Raw genomic sequence first — 12,438 nt, forward strand, 5'->3', positions numbered from 1 at the left:
GGCATAGCGCACCCAGCAGTCTATGTCTATATGTCTATAGCGTGGCTAGTAGGCATGAAGGCCAATCAATGGATCATTGCTTAGATGTGGATAACCAAGAACAGGAACAGTGTGCTTCTTAATTCAGATACACACACACACACACCACACACATGATCCCCTTCCCCTACTAAAATAGCAAGTATGAATAAAATCAATGATTCCTAACATTTTTATATAATATAAAATGTAGCTGGCTGCTGCTGGTTGGATTAAAAAGTCAATCCCCCTGTGGAGCCAGGTATGAGGTAGAGCTGTCCAGGCATCCATTCAGAATAGGCCCTGTCTGTGTTGAATACCTGTTCTGTAAAAGTGCTTTCTAGGACTGTTACAGGGATTAAAGGCTCGTGCATATATACCTTAGCTCAGTGGCTGGCATGTGTTATCCATTATTCCTAATATTCTGGCTATTAGAAACCCTTGACTGATTATTACTGGTGCTTTCAGCTGCTTAGACTCAAGAGCATCTTCGGTGTTGGGTCACAGTCCTGCCCTGTCCTCAAATCACCCAGGACACCTTGTGTTTAAAGGTTTCATAAAATCTTTTCACCTTTTCAAGGCTCCCAGAGTGTTTGTGTTGCGAGGAACCCGAGAACATTTCCTGCAGCTCCAACCCAGGCCCCTGGAGCTCTAGCTGTTTGAGGTCCCACAGCCTGTCCCTCCAAAGTCAGGCCGAGAACACAGTACAGCCCATTACAGTTCGCCCATGAAAATCTTTGCTGCAACTTTCTGGGGGCCCTCCTTGTTGCTGTGCAATATTTTAGCAGGAAGTTTGCAATATGGCACACTGGAACACTGCCAGGCTCCAGTCTTCAGCTTTGGCTGGACTACTGTGAGCAAGGGAGAGGGGGGCTCTTCCTTCCTGTGGGCCCCTGTGGGGAGCAAGCTGGGCTGGAACAGGAGGCCACGGACGGGCTGGGAGGATCGCAGGCCATTCCGTGGTGGCAGGCAGCAGAGCGAGAGTGATGGCTGGACCAGGTGTAGTCCAGAGGAGCCGAAGAGCACGCATGTGAGCCCTAAACTTAAAGCCCTCTGCTCTCCAGACAAGAGATGCTGCAAACTGAAATGGCTGAGTCTGAAGCTAGGCAGCTCTGGCATGTGTCGATTTCACTCTCGCTCAGGCACCTGCTTCCTCCCTTCCTTGGAGGGCACGGTGGGGGTCAAGGGGGTAGGGACAGGGGGGCAGGAGATGAGGAGGGGGAGGTGGGGCGTAGTGGGCTCAGGCTGGCGGTTCTGGGGTTAGAGAGGTTAAGAGTAGGCGGTGGGGAGCGAGCAAAGCAAGGGGAGCAAGACAAACTAGAATAGTGGTGCCCATTGATTGAGGCGCCTGTGGGAGGAGTCAATGCACAAAGCACTTCCTGTGTATTTTCCCACTCTGTCTGGGGCAGGAGCGTGATTATCCCCAATACTCAGGTGAAAGAAAGCATCTCCCTGAGCTTAAGGAATCTCTGACTCAATGGACATGAATTTGAGTAATCTCCGGGAGTTGGTGATGGACAGGGAGGCCTGGTGTGCTGCAGTCCATGGGGTCACAAAGACTGAGTAACACGACTGAGTGACTGAACTGACTGACTGAGCTTCAGGCACTAGGCTGGAGAGCCAGGATTTAAACCACGGCCGGGCAGTCTCCAAATCCATGATGAGCCCCACTCACCCACCCGTTCATAGTCCCTTAACCCATGCAGAGAAGTGGAAATATGTCCATTCAAATCCAGCAAAAGGAAAAAAATCTAGGGGGCTAGGCAGGGGAGGAGACAGGAGCAGAGATCTTGCTTGGCAGAAAAGTTTACGGAGAGGTTGAAGAAAGTTCCAGAGAGTAGGTACAGTAGAAGACAGCTCACGGATCTCCCTCTGAGAAACAAGGGGGTCTCTCAAGTCATCCGGAGGCACTCCTGCTAGGAGAAAAGGAGAGTAGGGGCAGAGGGCAGTGAACCCCTGGATTCCTGAGATCAGAGCCTGCAGTCACTGATAGATTCTGCAGTCACGCAGCTGCGATTGATGAGGCCAGGGTGAAACAGGAGCTCAACACAGCCGGATCTCCTTCTCAGTAAAGTTACAGTCTCCTGGAAGGACAGGGCAGGCCCAGGACACAACTCAGAAAAGAAACTTAGGTAAAGTCAGACCAAGGGTTGGCGCTAACTGGAGAGGGAAGTCATTTCAGACGTGACGTCTGAAGAATGGGTGCGCTCTTGACCCAAGGAATCGGCAGCCATTCCAGAGAACAGGACGAGGAGCTGGACGGTGTGGAGGTGTGTGAAGAGAACCGTCAGCAGTGAGGCTTGCCTTGACCATCAGTGAGGGGAGCAAAGGGAAACAGTGGCAGAGAGACGGATTAGGCTGAAGCTGGAGGACCTTGTAGGTCCCTTTGTTTAGAGGCGGTGGAGACTCACTGAAGGCACTTGAGTGAGGAATTCCACGGTAAGTCCTTTGCAGAGGAGGATCGCTTCTACTCTTCCTAGTCTGTTGCTGCGCTGAGCAGACCGAGGGAGAAGGTGAGGAGGACCATGGAGGAGGCTTCTGCCGCCGTTCTGGACAGGAGGCAGCGCGAGCTGACCCTGGAACATGACCCCCGCCCTCCGTTTTCTCCATCATGGCTTGTGTAACAACCATAATTACATCGCCCCTTGTACAGTCAAGTTGTCACCGTCCGACTGTAAGCTCCGTGAGGCCAGGCTGGGGCTCTGTTCCGGTGCTGTGTCTCCAGAGCCCAGTGCAGCTCCTGGCACGTGGCGGGTATTTTTACCTCTTAGTGGACGAATGAATATGAGTGGGTAACTTAGGACAGGGTGTAAGATAGGATTCAAGCACTGATATTTAGGGCATATGATTGGCTGGATATGACAACTGATGGCCTGTGCAATGGCAAAGACAAGGCTAAGAGGTAGAACCCATGCATTTTTCCTGGGAATAAACCCAGTAATCCAGACAAAGGAAGAAACGGGAACTGACATCAACATACTAGAGGATCTACCAGCTATAAATGTCGAGCAGGCATTTGGACACACAAGTCTGGAAGCCAGGGTAGAAACGAGGGCTACAGGCAGGGGCGGGAGACTCGGGCTGGTCCCCCGGGGTCCTGTTATCCTTCCCTGCTGGTGACGGCAGCGCTGGGTGTCTGACTTCCTACCCCTCTGAAGTCAGGCGTGGCTGTGTAACTGGATTAGCCAATGAAATCCGAGTCAGATACGTGCCTTACTTCTGGGTGGAAGCATGTGAAAGCTGGTGTGAGCTTCTCCACGCTTCACCAGCAGCGTTCCGAATGGTACAGGTGCCTTAGACCAGGTCCTGACGTGGGCACAAGGAGAGCACCCTGCCAGCCTGCAATGGACACAGTGAAAATGAAGTAAACCTTTAAGTGATGTTTGAGTCACTGAGACTCGGGTGCTATTGTTACAGCAGCATAACCTGGTCTGTCCTGACTGATACGAGAATCACACACACAAGGAGGTCATCTGGACGGTTCAGCATGAGTCGGTTTACTTATGAGTGCTTGGTCTCTGAGCGTTGCGTTAAGTGCTGGGGTTACCCTGGTGAGCAAGACAGACATGGTTCCCAGGGGGAGAGAGTGTCGAGAAAGCAAAGAGGAAAGAGAGCAGGAGGAGGGTGAGGGGCGCTCCCGTGGGGGAACCAGAGGAGAGCGCAGATGGTACCAGGCTCCAGGCAGGTCCTAGGAGCAGGAGCCGCGGGAGGGCAGGCTGGGCCCTGCCTGGGACCCTCAGGGGACGGAAAGGGCGGGAAGAAGTGGGCTTGCGTCTCCAGTGCAGACGCTCTGGGTGTGGCCCGACCCCAGCTGCATTGGCAGCCCTGGGAGATGCAGACCTTCTGAGTCCAGGCTGGGCCCACAGTCTGTGGTTTACCAAGCCCCCTCCCCAGCTGATTCTGACGCTCACTTAAGTTTAAGAACCACACTCTGGTGCTGCTCTCCTGAGAGCCCCTGATGAAGTTCCTTAAAAGAGCCGTCAAGGGAATTCCCTGGTGGTCCAGTGGCCCGGGAAGAGGAAATGGCAACCCAGTCCAGCGTTCTTGCCTGGAGAATCCCGTGGATGGGGGGCCCAGGGGGTTGCAGTCCACGGGGTCGCACGGAGTCAGGCGTGGCTGAGCGACTGAATGACAAGCAGTGGTTCGGACCCTGAGCTCTCACGGCCTGGGGCCTGGGCTCGGTCCTAGTCCTGGGGCCTGGGCTCGGTCCTGGTCCTGGGGCCTGGGCTCGGTCCTGGTCCTGGGGCCTGGGCTCGGTCCTGGTCAGGAAACCAAGATTCCCACCAGCTGAGCGGCATGGCCCAAAACAGATAGTTGTCAAGAGAGTAATGAAGTGCCTCTGAGGCCACCAGAAAGCCTAGCTGTGCTCTCTTCTCATGGCTGCTGTGAGAATTACTGTGAGTAGTGAACCGGGGTTCATCTGAGAGGGCAAGACTCCAGGGAGGGGTCAGGGAGCGTGAGGATGCTCCGCTCTGGTTCCTTTTAGTGAGGAACAGCTGGGAAAATGGGCTTCCCTCGGGAGCACAGACCACGCATCAGGCTGGGAGCCCTTCTGCTTGGAAGCGTCTGCCTCTGTCCTGCACTCAGGGGGTAGAGTGTCAGCCCCTGGGGAGAATCTGTGGGGACAGAACTGGGAGGGGCTTGCGATGTGATCGGCCCTGCAGGGCATGCCCCTCTCAGGATCTCAGTAAATCTTCGTGACGACTCCAGGTAGATGCACTCACACCTTGTGGGGCTTCCCTGGTGGCTCAGATGCTAAAGAATCCTCCTGCAATGCAGGAGACCTGGGTTTAGTCCCCGACTTGGGAAGATCCCCTGGAGAAGGGCATGGCAACCCACTCTAGTATCCTCGCCTGGAGAATCCCATGGACAGAGGAGCCTGGTGGGCTACAGTCCATGGGGTCCCAAAGAGTCAGACATGACTGAGTGACTAACACTTTCACACCTTGTAGATGAGGAAATGAGGTTTAGTGAGGGTGAGGAACTGGCCTGTAGGGGTCACCAGTCTGGGTGATTGATAGTCTTCACTCGTCCAACTCCACTCATCTCTGGATCTGTCAGCCTCTGGGTACCCACACAGCCTGGGTGGGAGCTAAGCTGCTTTCTGGAGGATGTGTAGGTTTAGCAAAGGACACAGAATATGAAGAACATTTGAGATACAAAGTAGAGGCCTGGGAAGCAGCAAGTTCTGCGTGAAGCTTGTTAGTGTTAAATATACCAGTGTGTGCTGAGCACAGCTCACGAGGAGGCATGTGTGCAGTAAGGTGGTGGCAGGTAGGAAGGTACTGGATCACACAGGATATACACGCTTCAATGTACACTTGGGGAAAGTGGACACTGGATGACCTGCAATATTTCTAACTAGTGCAGAGGGTCTGTTACCTGCAGGAAATCAGTTCCTTCTTTCTCTCCAAATCTCACTTTATGTCGCCTATACCAATTTAAAAATGGACCTAATACTTCAATTAGTTGATTTTCTATGAATAAAACTGCATAATAAAGATATCGTGATAAAATCAACGAGAAAGAAACGTCATAAAAAGTAATTCTTCAAAGAGGTAACTGCTGTCATTTATTGAAAGCTTGGTATAAGCCAGGTAACACCAAGTATAGGCAATTTGCATGCAATATTTCATTTATTCTGTATACCATCCCTATGAGGTGGACAGTGGTTTCCATATGTTACAGATAGGAATGTGAAACTCGGAGAGGTTAAGTCACTGGCTAAACCATCCAGTTAGATGGTGGCAAGGAGTCAAAGCATCCAGGCTCTGAACCCCGGGGCTTTTGTCTCTGGTGATCCGTGAAAGTCACAGCCTGTGGGTCTGCAGTTGGCAGGGTCATGAGGAAGGTGGTCTCCCGGTGTGATGGGGCTGGAGAGTGCTGACCCCGGAAGCCCTTCTGCTTCTTTTTACTTGAACCTGAGGTCTGATCAACCTACGAGGGGTGACCCCAGGGTCACCTCTCGTGACTTTTTAATTACATGATGGTGGCAACTTGACAAAAATGCAAGCCCTCGTAATTACCAAAGGGTGATTTTCATCAATGGGGCTAAATATCAGAATGGAATAGTTTTCAAATTTGAAAGTCTCTTCAGTGCCCTGGGTTTTCCTGGGTAATGTCATCCTCTCAGTCTAATCTGGTGTTGCCCAAGAAAGGCAGGACAATTTGCTGTGAGGGACTAGCTGAAGTCTCATTTCAGTGGAGAATGTTGCAAAAAAATGGAAAGAATATGCCAGCTTTTCCACATTTGCTGGCGTCACTTCTATATTCTTGCTCTTCCCATATCAGCAGGGAAAACATTCTTACCTCTTGTCCCGTGCAGGGCCATCTCATCTACACCCAGTCCCTGGAGTCTCCTCTGACACCTTAAGGACGGGGTAGTTAGGATGGGCTAAGTTATGCTGTGGTAACAAACAGCACCCCCCACCCCCCCAAAAAAAATTAGTGCTTTAAAACAAAAAAGGTCATTTCCTGTCTGTGACATCGTTCACTACAGGTGAGCAGGGACCTTTGCTCTGCATCGTCTTTCAAGGCCGTGAGCCGACGGACACTCCACTGAGAACTCCACCAGTTGCTGTCGGCAGGGAAAAGAGAATGTGGAGAATGATTTCCTGGCTCTAAGGTCCCCCACATGTCACTTCTACTCACGTGCCCACACCCAACTTCAAGGGCAGGTGGCATATCCCACCATCTGCCAGAAGGAGGAGAACCAGCTATATCAGTGACCAGCACACACCCCAAGAACCAAGCAAACTATTGTTTTCAAACAAAAGGATAAAATTCTGTTCAAGATGAATTCTAGTTCCCAGTGACTGGGAGAATGCAATTTCCTCATCTGGTTACATATAGACTATGAGATGGCCAAGATGGAGTCTGCTTTTCTTTCTTTCAGAAGGGCCCTGGGCACGCAGGGAAGGAAACAATGGGAGCCAGAGGCTGTGCCAGAAACATCCCTAATCCTGGCAACCAGGCAGCCAGGCCAGTGTTTTACATTCTGTTTCCTGCTGAGGAAGCCGAGGTGCCGGGAGGACAAGTGTGTAGCAAAGGCTCAGCCTTATCCAAAGAGGGTGGGCATAGTCTCAGCTCCCAGCAAAATGATGGTGGTTTGAAAAGACTGCATGCCCTGATTGCTTCAGATCTTTGTTTTTGATACCCCAAGTAACATTTCGTACCTCAAAACTTTCCTCTCTCAAAAAGCACAGCTCTTGTAAAAGAAAGCCTTTGCTTTTCTGTCATGAATTTCAAAGGCCTGCTTCAGTTCAGTTCAGTTCAGTTCAATTCAGTCGCTCAATCGTGTCTGATTCCTTGCAACCCCATGGACTGCAGCACGCCAGGCCTCCCTGTCTATCACTAGCTCCTGGAGCTTGCTCAAACTCGTGTCCATCGAGTCGGTGATGCCATCCAACCATCTCAAAGGCCTGCTTAGAAATCCAAACAGCCCAAAATTGGACTGGAAATTCTCTGCAGCCTCTCTCCTCAGGAGGAAACCCACAGGCCTCAGCCCGCCCTCACTAGGCAGCAATAGTAAAAATGCAGACAGAGTAAGAAAGTGTCTACAGGGAAGAAATTACACAACCTGAAAGTTGAGACTTCTGTTCTGTTTGGTGGACACAAAACGAGAACTTAAGCCCGGGACACAGCCTCTCAGACAGGGACTGCTCTAAAGAGGTAAGGGAGGAGCCGGGTACATATGCACTTTTGCAACAAACACCAGGTAGTCAGAATATCAGAAGGTTGCCGCTAATTAAAGAAAAGCAGACATCACAGGTTAATGAATTTATCACTTTTCTATGAATATGGGAAGGCTTCCCTGCTGACTCAGTGGTAAAGAATCTGCCCACCAAGCAGGAGATGTGGGGCCAATCCCTGGCTTGGGAAGATCCCCTGGAGAAGGGAACATCAACCCACTCCAGTATTCTTGCCTGGAGAATCCCATGGACAGAGGAGCCTGCTGGGCTACAGTCCATGGGGTGGCAAAGAGTCAGAGACGACTTGGGGACCAAACACCAACGGCGTGTATATGGGAAGACGCGAGTCTGGGCTCGTGGAAGTCGCTCCTTTGACATGCATCTCGGCTCTCGGGGGCTGGATCCTGTGCCTTTTTCTGCCTCCTCAGGTGCGTCTTTGGGGGTGGCTGCAGCAGCCGGCTGCTAGATGCCAGGCATCCTGTTCGTATCTTAAGTTTCCTCAGGGCTCCCCACTGGGGCAGCTGTAACATTCTTTGTTTGACGTGGCCGGCTGCATTTTCCACTGACAGACGTCATTACGGGGTATGGGAAACAGCAGCTAATATATGAACGTATGACCACCTCAGCCCCACACGGTATCAGAGAACTTTCCAGAGGAGCCGGTCCTTCCCATATCCTCCCCACGACGGCCTCTTTAGCTATCAAGAGACACAGAAGGGCAGACTTCTAACTCAAGGAGTCACAGCAACAGATTTTCTCCTGTTCTCTCTCCCTACTGGACGAAAAGGCCCCCAGACATGGCTTGTTTTCTTCATTGCCCAGTAGTATTCCCCAAGAGAATGGGGATTTTCTCATAAGGGTAGGGGTGGAATCTAGTTCTTCTCAAAGGTCACATGAGTTGCTGTCTCCCTCCACCCTCTGTTTTTTCTCCATTGAAGTCAGGCTAGTGATCAGTTTTCTGGCGTAAGAAGTTATAAGCTGGTTCATGGCAAACCCGCATTTAGCATTCCATGGGTTACATACCTTTATCCTCAGGCTAGCTGATCCAGCTGATTACTGCTTGTTGCTGTTGATGTGAAGGTTAAGACTTCAGCCTCTGCAGGCTCTGATTACCTTATGGCGTTCAGGCCCTTTCTAAAATATGAGCACCAGCGGGACCACGCATTGGAAATAGGCAGAAACAAAAAACTTACACAGAAATTCAAAGCCTTTGTGAGGGAAGAGGAAGGAGAAGACATGTTGTTTCTGAAAGTTAAATAACAGAAAGTTTGGAAAAATCATAATAACCACCTGTGTGTTTGCTTTTCCAAAACATGCTATTTTTTTTTAATTTCAAACACAGAGAAAAGTTGAAAGAATTTTAAGTTAGCACGCATTTACCCACCCCCTAAATTCTACCACTAACATTCTGGGGTCCTGGCTTCATCACACATCTCAGTGTCTCTCCGCCCCTGCATCTGCCCAGGACACCGGTCTTTCACTGTTGATGCGTCTCTGTCTCCAAAGCCAGCACCACCACATCTTCAGATCTCTCTGGTCTCTGTTTCTGTCCTCGCATCTTCTCTGACTTCTGCCCTCCTGCCTTTCCCTTATGTGTGCTAAGTCGCTTTCGTCCTGTCTGACTCTTTGCCACCCCATGGACTGTAGCCCGCCAGGCTCCTCTGTCCATGGGATTCTCCAGGCAAGAACACTGGAGTGGGTTGCCGTGTCCTCCTCCAGGGGATCTTCCTCACCCAGAGATCGAACCTGTGTCTCTTATGTGTCCTGCGTTGGCAGGTGGGTTCTTTACCACTAAGTGCCACCTGGGAAGCCCTCTCCTCTTATGAGGGAATCACCATTCCCTGGCTTGACTGCATTGGGTCCATTTGACTATTCCAGGATAATCTACTGATGTCTAGATCCTTAGTTTAATCACACCTGCAAAGTTCCTTTTGTTATGTAAGGTGGCTGTTCGTCTGCTTGGGCTGCTATAATGAAGTGTTCATTGCTCAGTCATGTCCAACTCTCTGTGATCCCATGGGCTGTAGCCCTCAAGGCTCCTCTGTCTGTGGGATTCTCCACTCAAGAACACTGGAGTGGGTTGCCACACCCTCCTCCAGGGGATCTTCCCAACCTAGGGATTGAACCTGGGTCTCCTGCATTGCAGGCAGATTCTTTACCCTCTGAGCCACCAGGGAAGTCCCAAAGCAGGGGGATGGATACAATTCAGTTTATAGCAGTGACATATTTATGGGTTTTGAGCATTGTGACCGTGACATTTTCAGAGAGGGGAGCTGTATTCTACCACAGGCAGGCATGACTTTTATCATTTTTAGCACTCTCTAAAGACTTACAGTCAAGTGACAATTAGGAAGTCAATATGTAGATAGAGGCAAATGTGGATACAAAAAGAAAAGACAAAGGACTGACCCTTGCGGCCGGGTTGGAGGTCAGGAGATGAGTAGGAGCCTGTGAAGAAGCCGCAGGAGGAACAGCCAGCAAGCGTGGAATTCCAGATGGTCAGCTGGACGCCACTGCTGCCAGTGGGCGGGAGAGATCAGGGTGAGACTGGACCACAGGTTGGGCTTAGCGAAGTGGAGATCACTGGGTGGGCTGTCAGGTGGCATGGTAGTGGGGATGCAGTCTATCCCCTTTTAAAGACACTCCCCTTAAGAAGAAGGGGGGTGTCTGGCTGGAGTGGCTTCAGGAGAGACAGCACCTGGAGTGGCTACAGAATTGGGTACAGAGGAGAGGAAAAGCGAAAGTGACCCCGCTCAGTCGTGTCCGACTCTCGGGACCCCACGGACTGCAGCCCGCTCCTCCGTCCATGGCACTTCCCGGGCAAGAACACTGGAGTGGGTTGCCATTTCCTCCTCCAGGGGATCTTCCTGACCCAGGGACTGTACCCGGGTCTCCTGCACTGCAGGTGGATTCTTTACTGCCTGAGCCACCGGGGAAGCTCACAGAGGAGAGGAGAATACATCAAATACCTTTTTAAGAAGGAATCCTGGTAAAAGAGTAGAGAAAAACATCTCATCATCATTTTGATTACTTTGCAAATGCTGACCATCTCCTTTCCCGCACTCCAGCAGGTGGAGGCACTGAAAGATCACGGACTCCGCCCTGCTCGTCGGATGCCCTCCGGCCACGGCACAGCAGGGTGGCCCTGATGGCGCCTCCTGAGCGCCGACATCCTGAGTCCTGTCCGGGCTGCTCACGCGCTTCCCTTCTTCCTTCCTCCTCCTCTTACTTTCTTCTTTCATCTCATTTTTCATGTATTTACTCATTTTTTCCTCTTTCATTTCACAAACACAGAAGCCCCCACACCTTTGAAACCTGGATCTACAAGATGGTGGCACGAATTAGCCAACAATAACATTCTTTCCCTTTTTAAATAAAATTTTCCATCTTGTCTCCTCCTATACGTGAAAATGGAAACATACGTAAATTTTAAAACAGGTCGGTTTTATCTGCCAAAAGCACAGTCCCTGATTTAATCACAGGCTTTCCTCTAACAGTTTTACATGGAAATGTCCTTATTATATGGTTTTTAAAAGACATTTTTAGAGAACAGAAGCTGGGAAGGCAATAGGTAAATAATTTATACGATGAATTTCAATCACCTAAAAAGATAATCCATTCTCTTTTCATTGTTAAAACTGCCCTTAGGGAACTCCCCAGCAGTCTAGTGGTTAGGACTCTGCACTCTCACTGCAGGGGACACGGGTTCAAACCCTGCTCTGGGAACCAAGAGCCCACAAGCTGTGCCACATGACCTAATAAGGAAAGAAAGAAAGACGGGACTAACCAAAAACTTAACAAACAAAATAAGAAAAAGCAAAACTGCCCTCAGGAATGAATGGGAAAATTTCATGAATGTTTCCACTTTGTTTTCAAGGTTTCACATTTCTGAATTTAATTCTTTCTGGAATGTTCCAAACCCCAGAATCTTCCTTTTCCCCACACCCTTCGTTCTTTCTGTACATTTCACCCTGTCTCCTCCTTGGCATCCTCATGATTTCTCTGCCCCAGGGTGGCTGGCGTTAGTGATGGTACACACGCCCGTGAAGCCTGCTACGTATTTTTCTCTTAACCATCCCATCTCCATTTATTCTTTCCTTGCTGTTCAATCTCTGATTAGAACAATCTCATTCTTGTTTGTTAGGATAATTTTCTCACATCTTACAATTTCCTCTCAGACGCTTAAGACTCAAAGTATACACTGAAAACTTGCTGGTTTGAAGAAAGGACACAGAAATAATTTTTACAACTTTACCTTGATATTTACCTGGCCAAATATTAAATCTTACGAACCCCTGGGGCATTGTATTCTGGTCTGGATGCCACATCTTGAGAAGGACAGTGATGAATTAAAATATGCCCATTGGTGTTAATCAGGAGTTTGAAAGCCATGACATGAGGAATTATTGAAGAATCTTGGGATGTTTTGTTTAGGAAAAAGTCTTGGGTGGGGATGGGGTGTGAATAGATAGAGGTGGCAGGTTAAGGGACAGCTCGGCTGGGATGCGATTGGCCACTATGGGCCGAACCCGGAGGCTGTCCCAGGAGGGTCCTGGAATGAGGGAAGGGGCAGTCCATGGGGAGGCACTCAAAGGACCTCTGGGTGTCACTAAGCTTGGCCATCCACAGAAAGATGTATCTCACCCATTCCCCACACCCACCAGGCTTGGCTTTTGCTACTTTTCCCAATTAAAGCTCAGAAGTGGAGGTGGTCAATGGTTTCAAAGGA

This window comes from Bos indicus x Bos taurus, chromosome 1, assembly GCF_003369695.1.
Source record: "Bos indicus x Bos taurus breed Angus x Brahman F1 hybrid chromosome 1, Bos_hybrid_MaternalHap_v2.0, whole genome shotgun sequence".
Taxonomy (NCBI): Eukaryota; Metazoa; Chordata; class Mammalia; order Artiodactyla; family Bovidae; genus Bos; species Bos indicus x Bos taurus.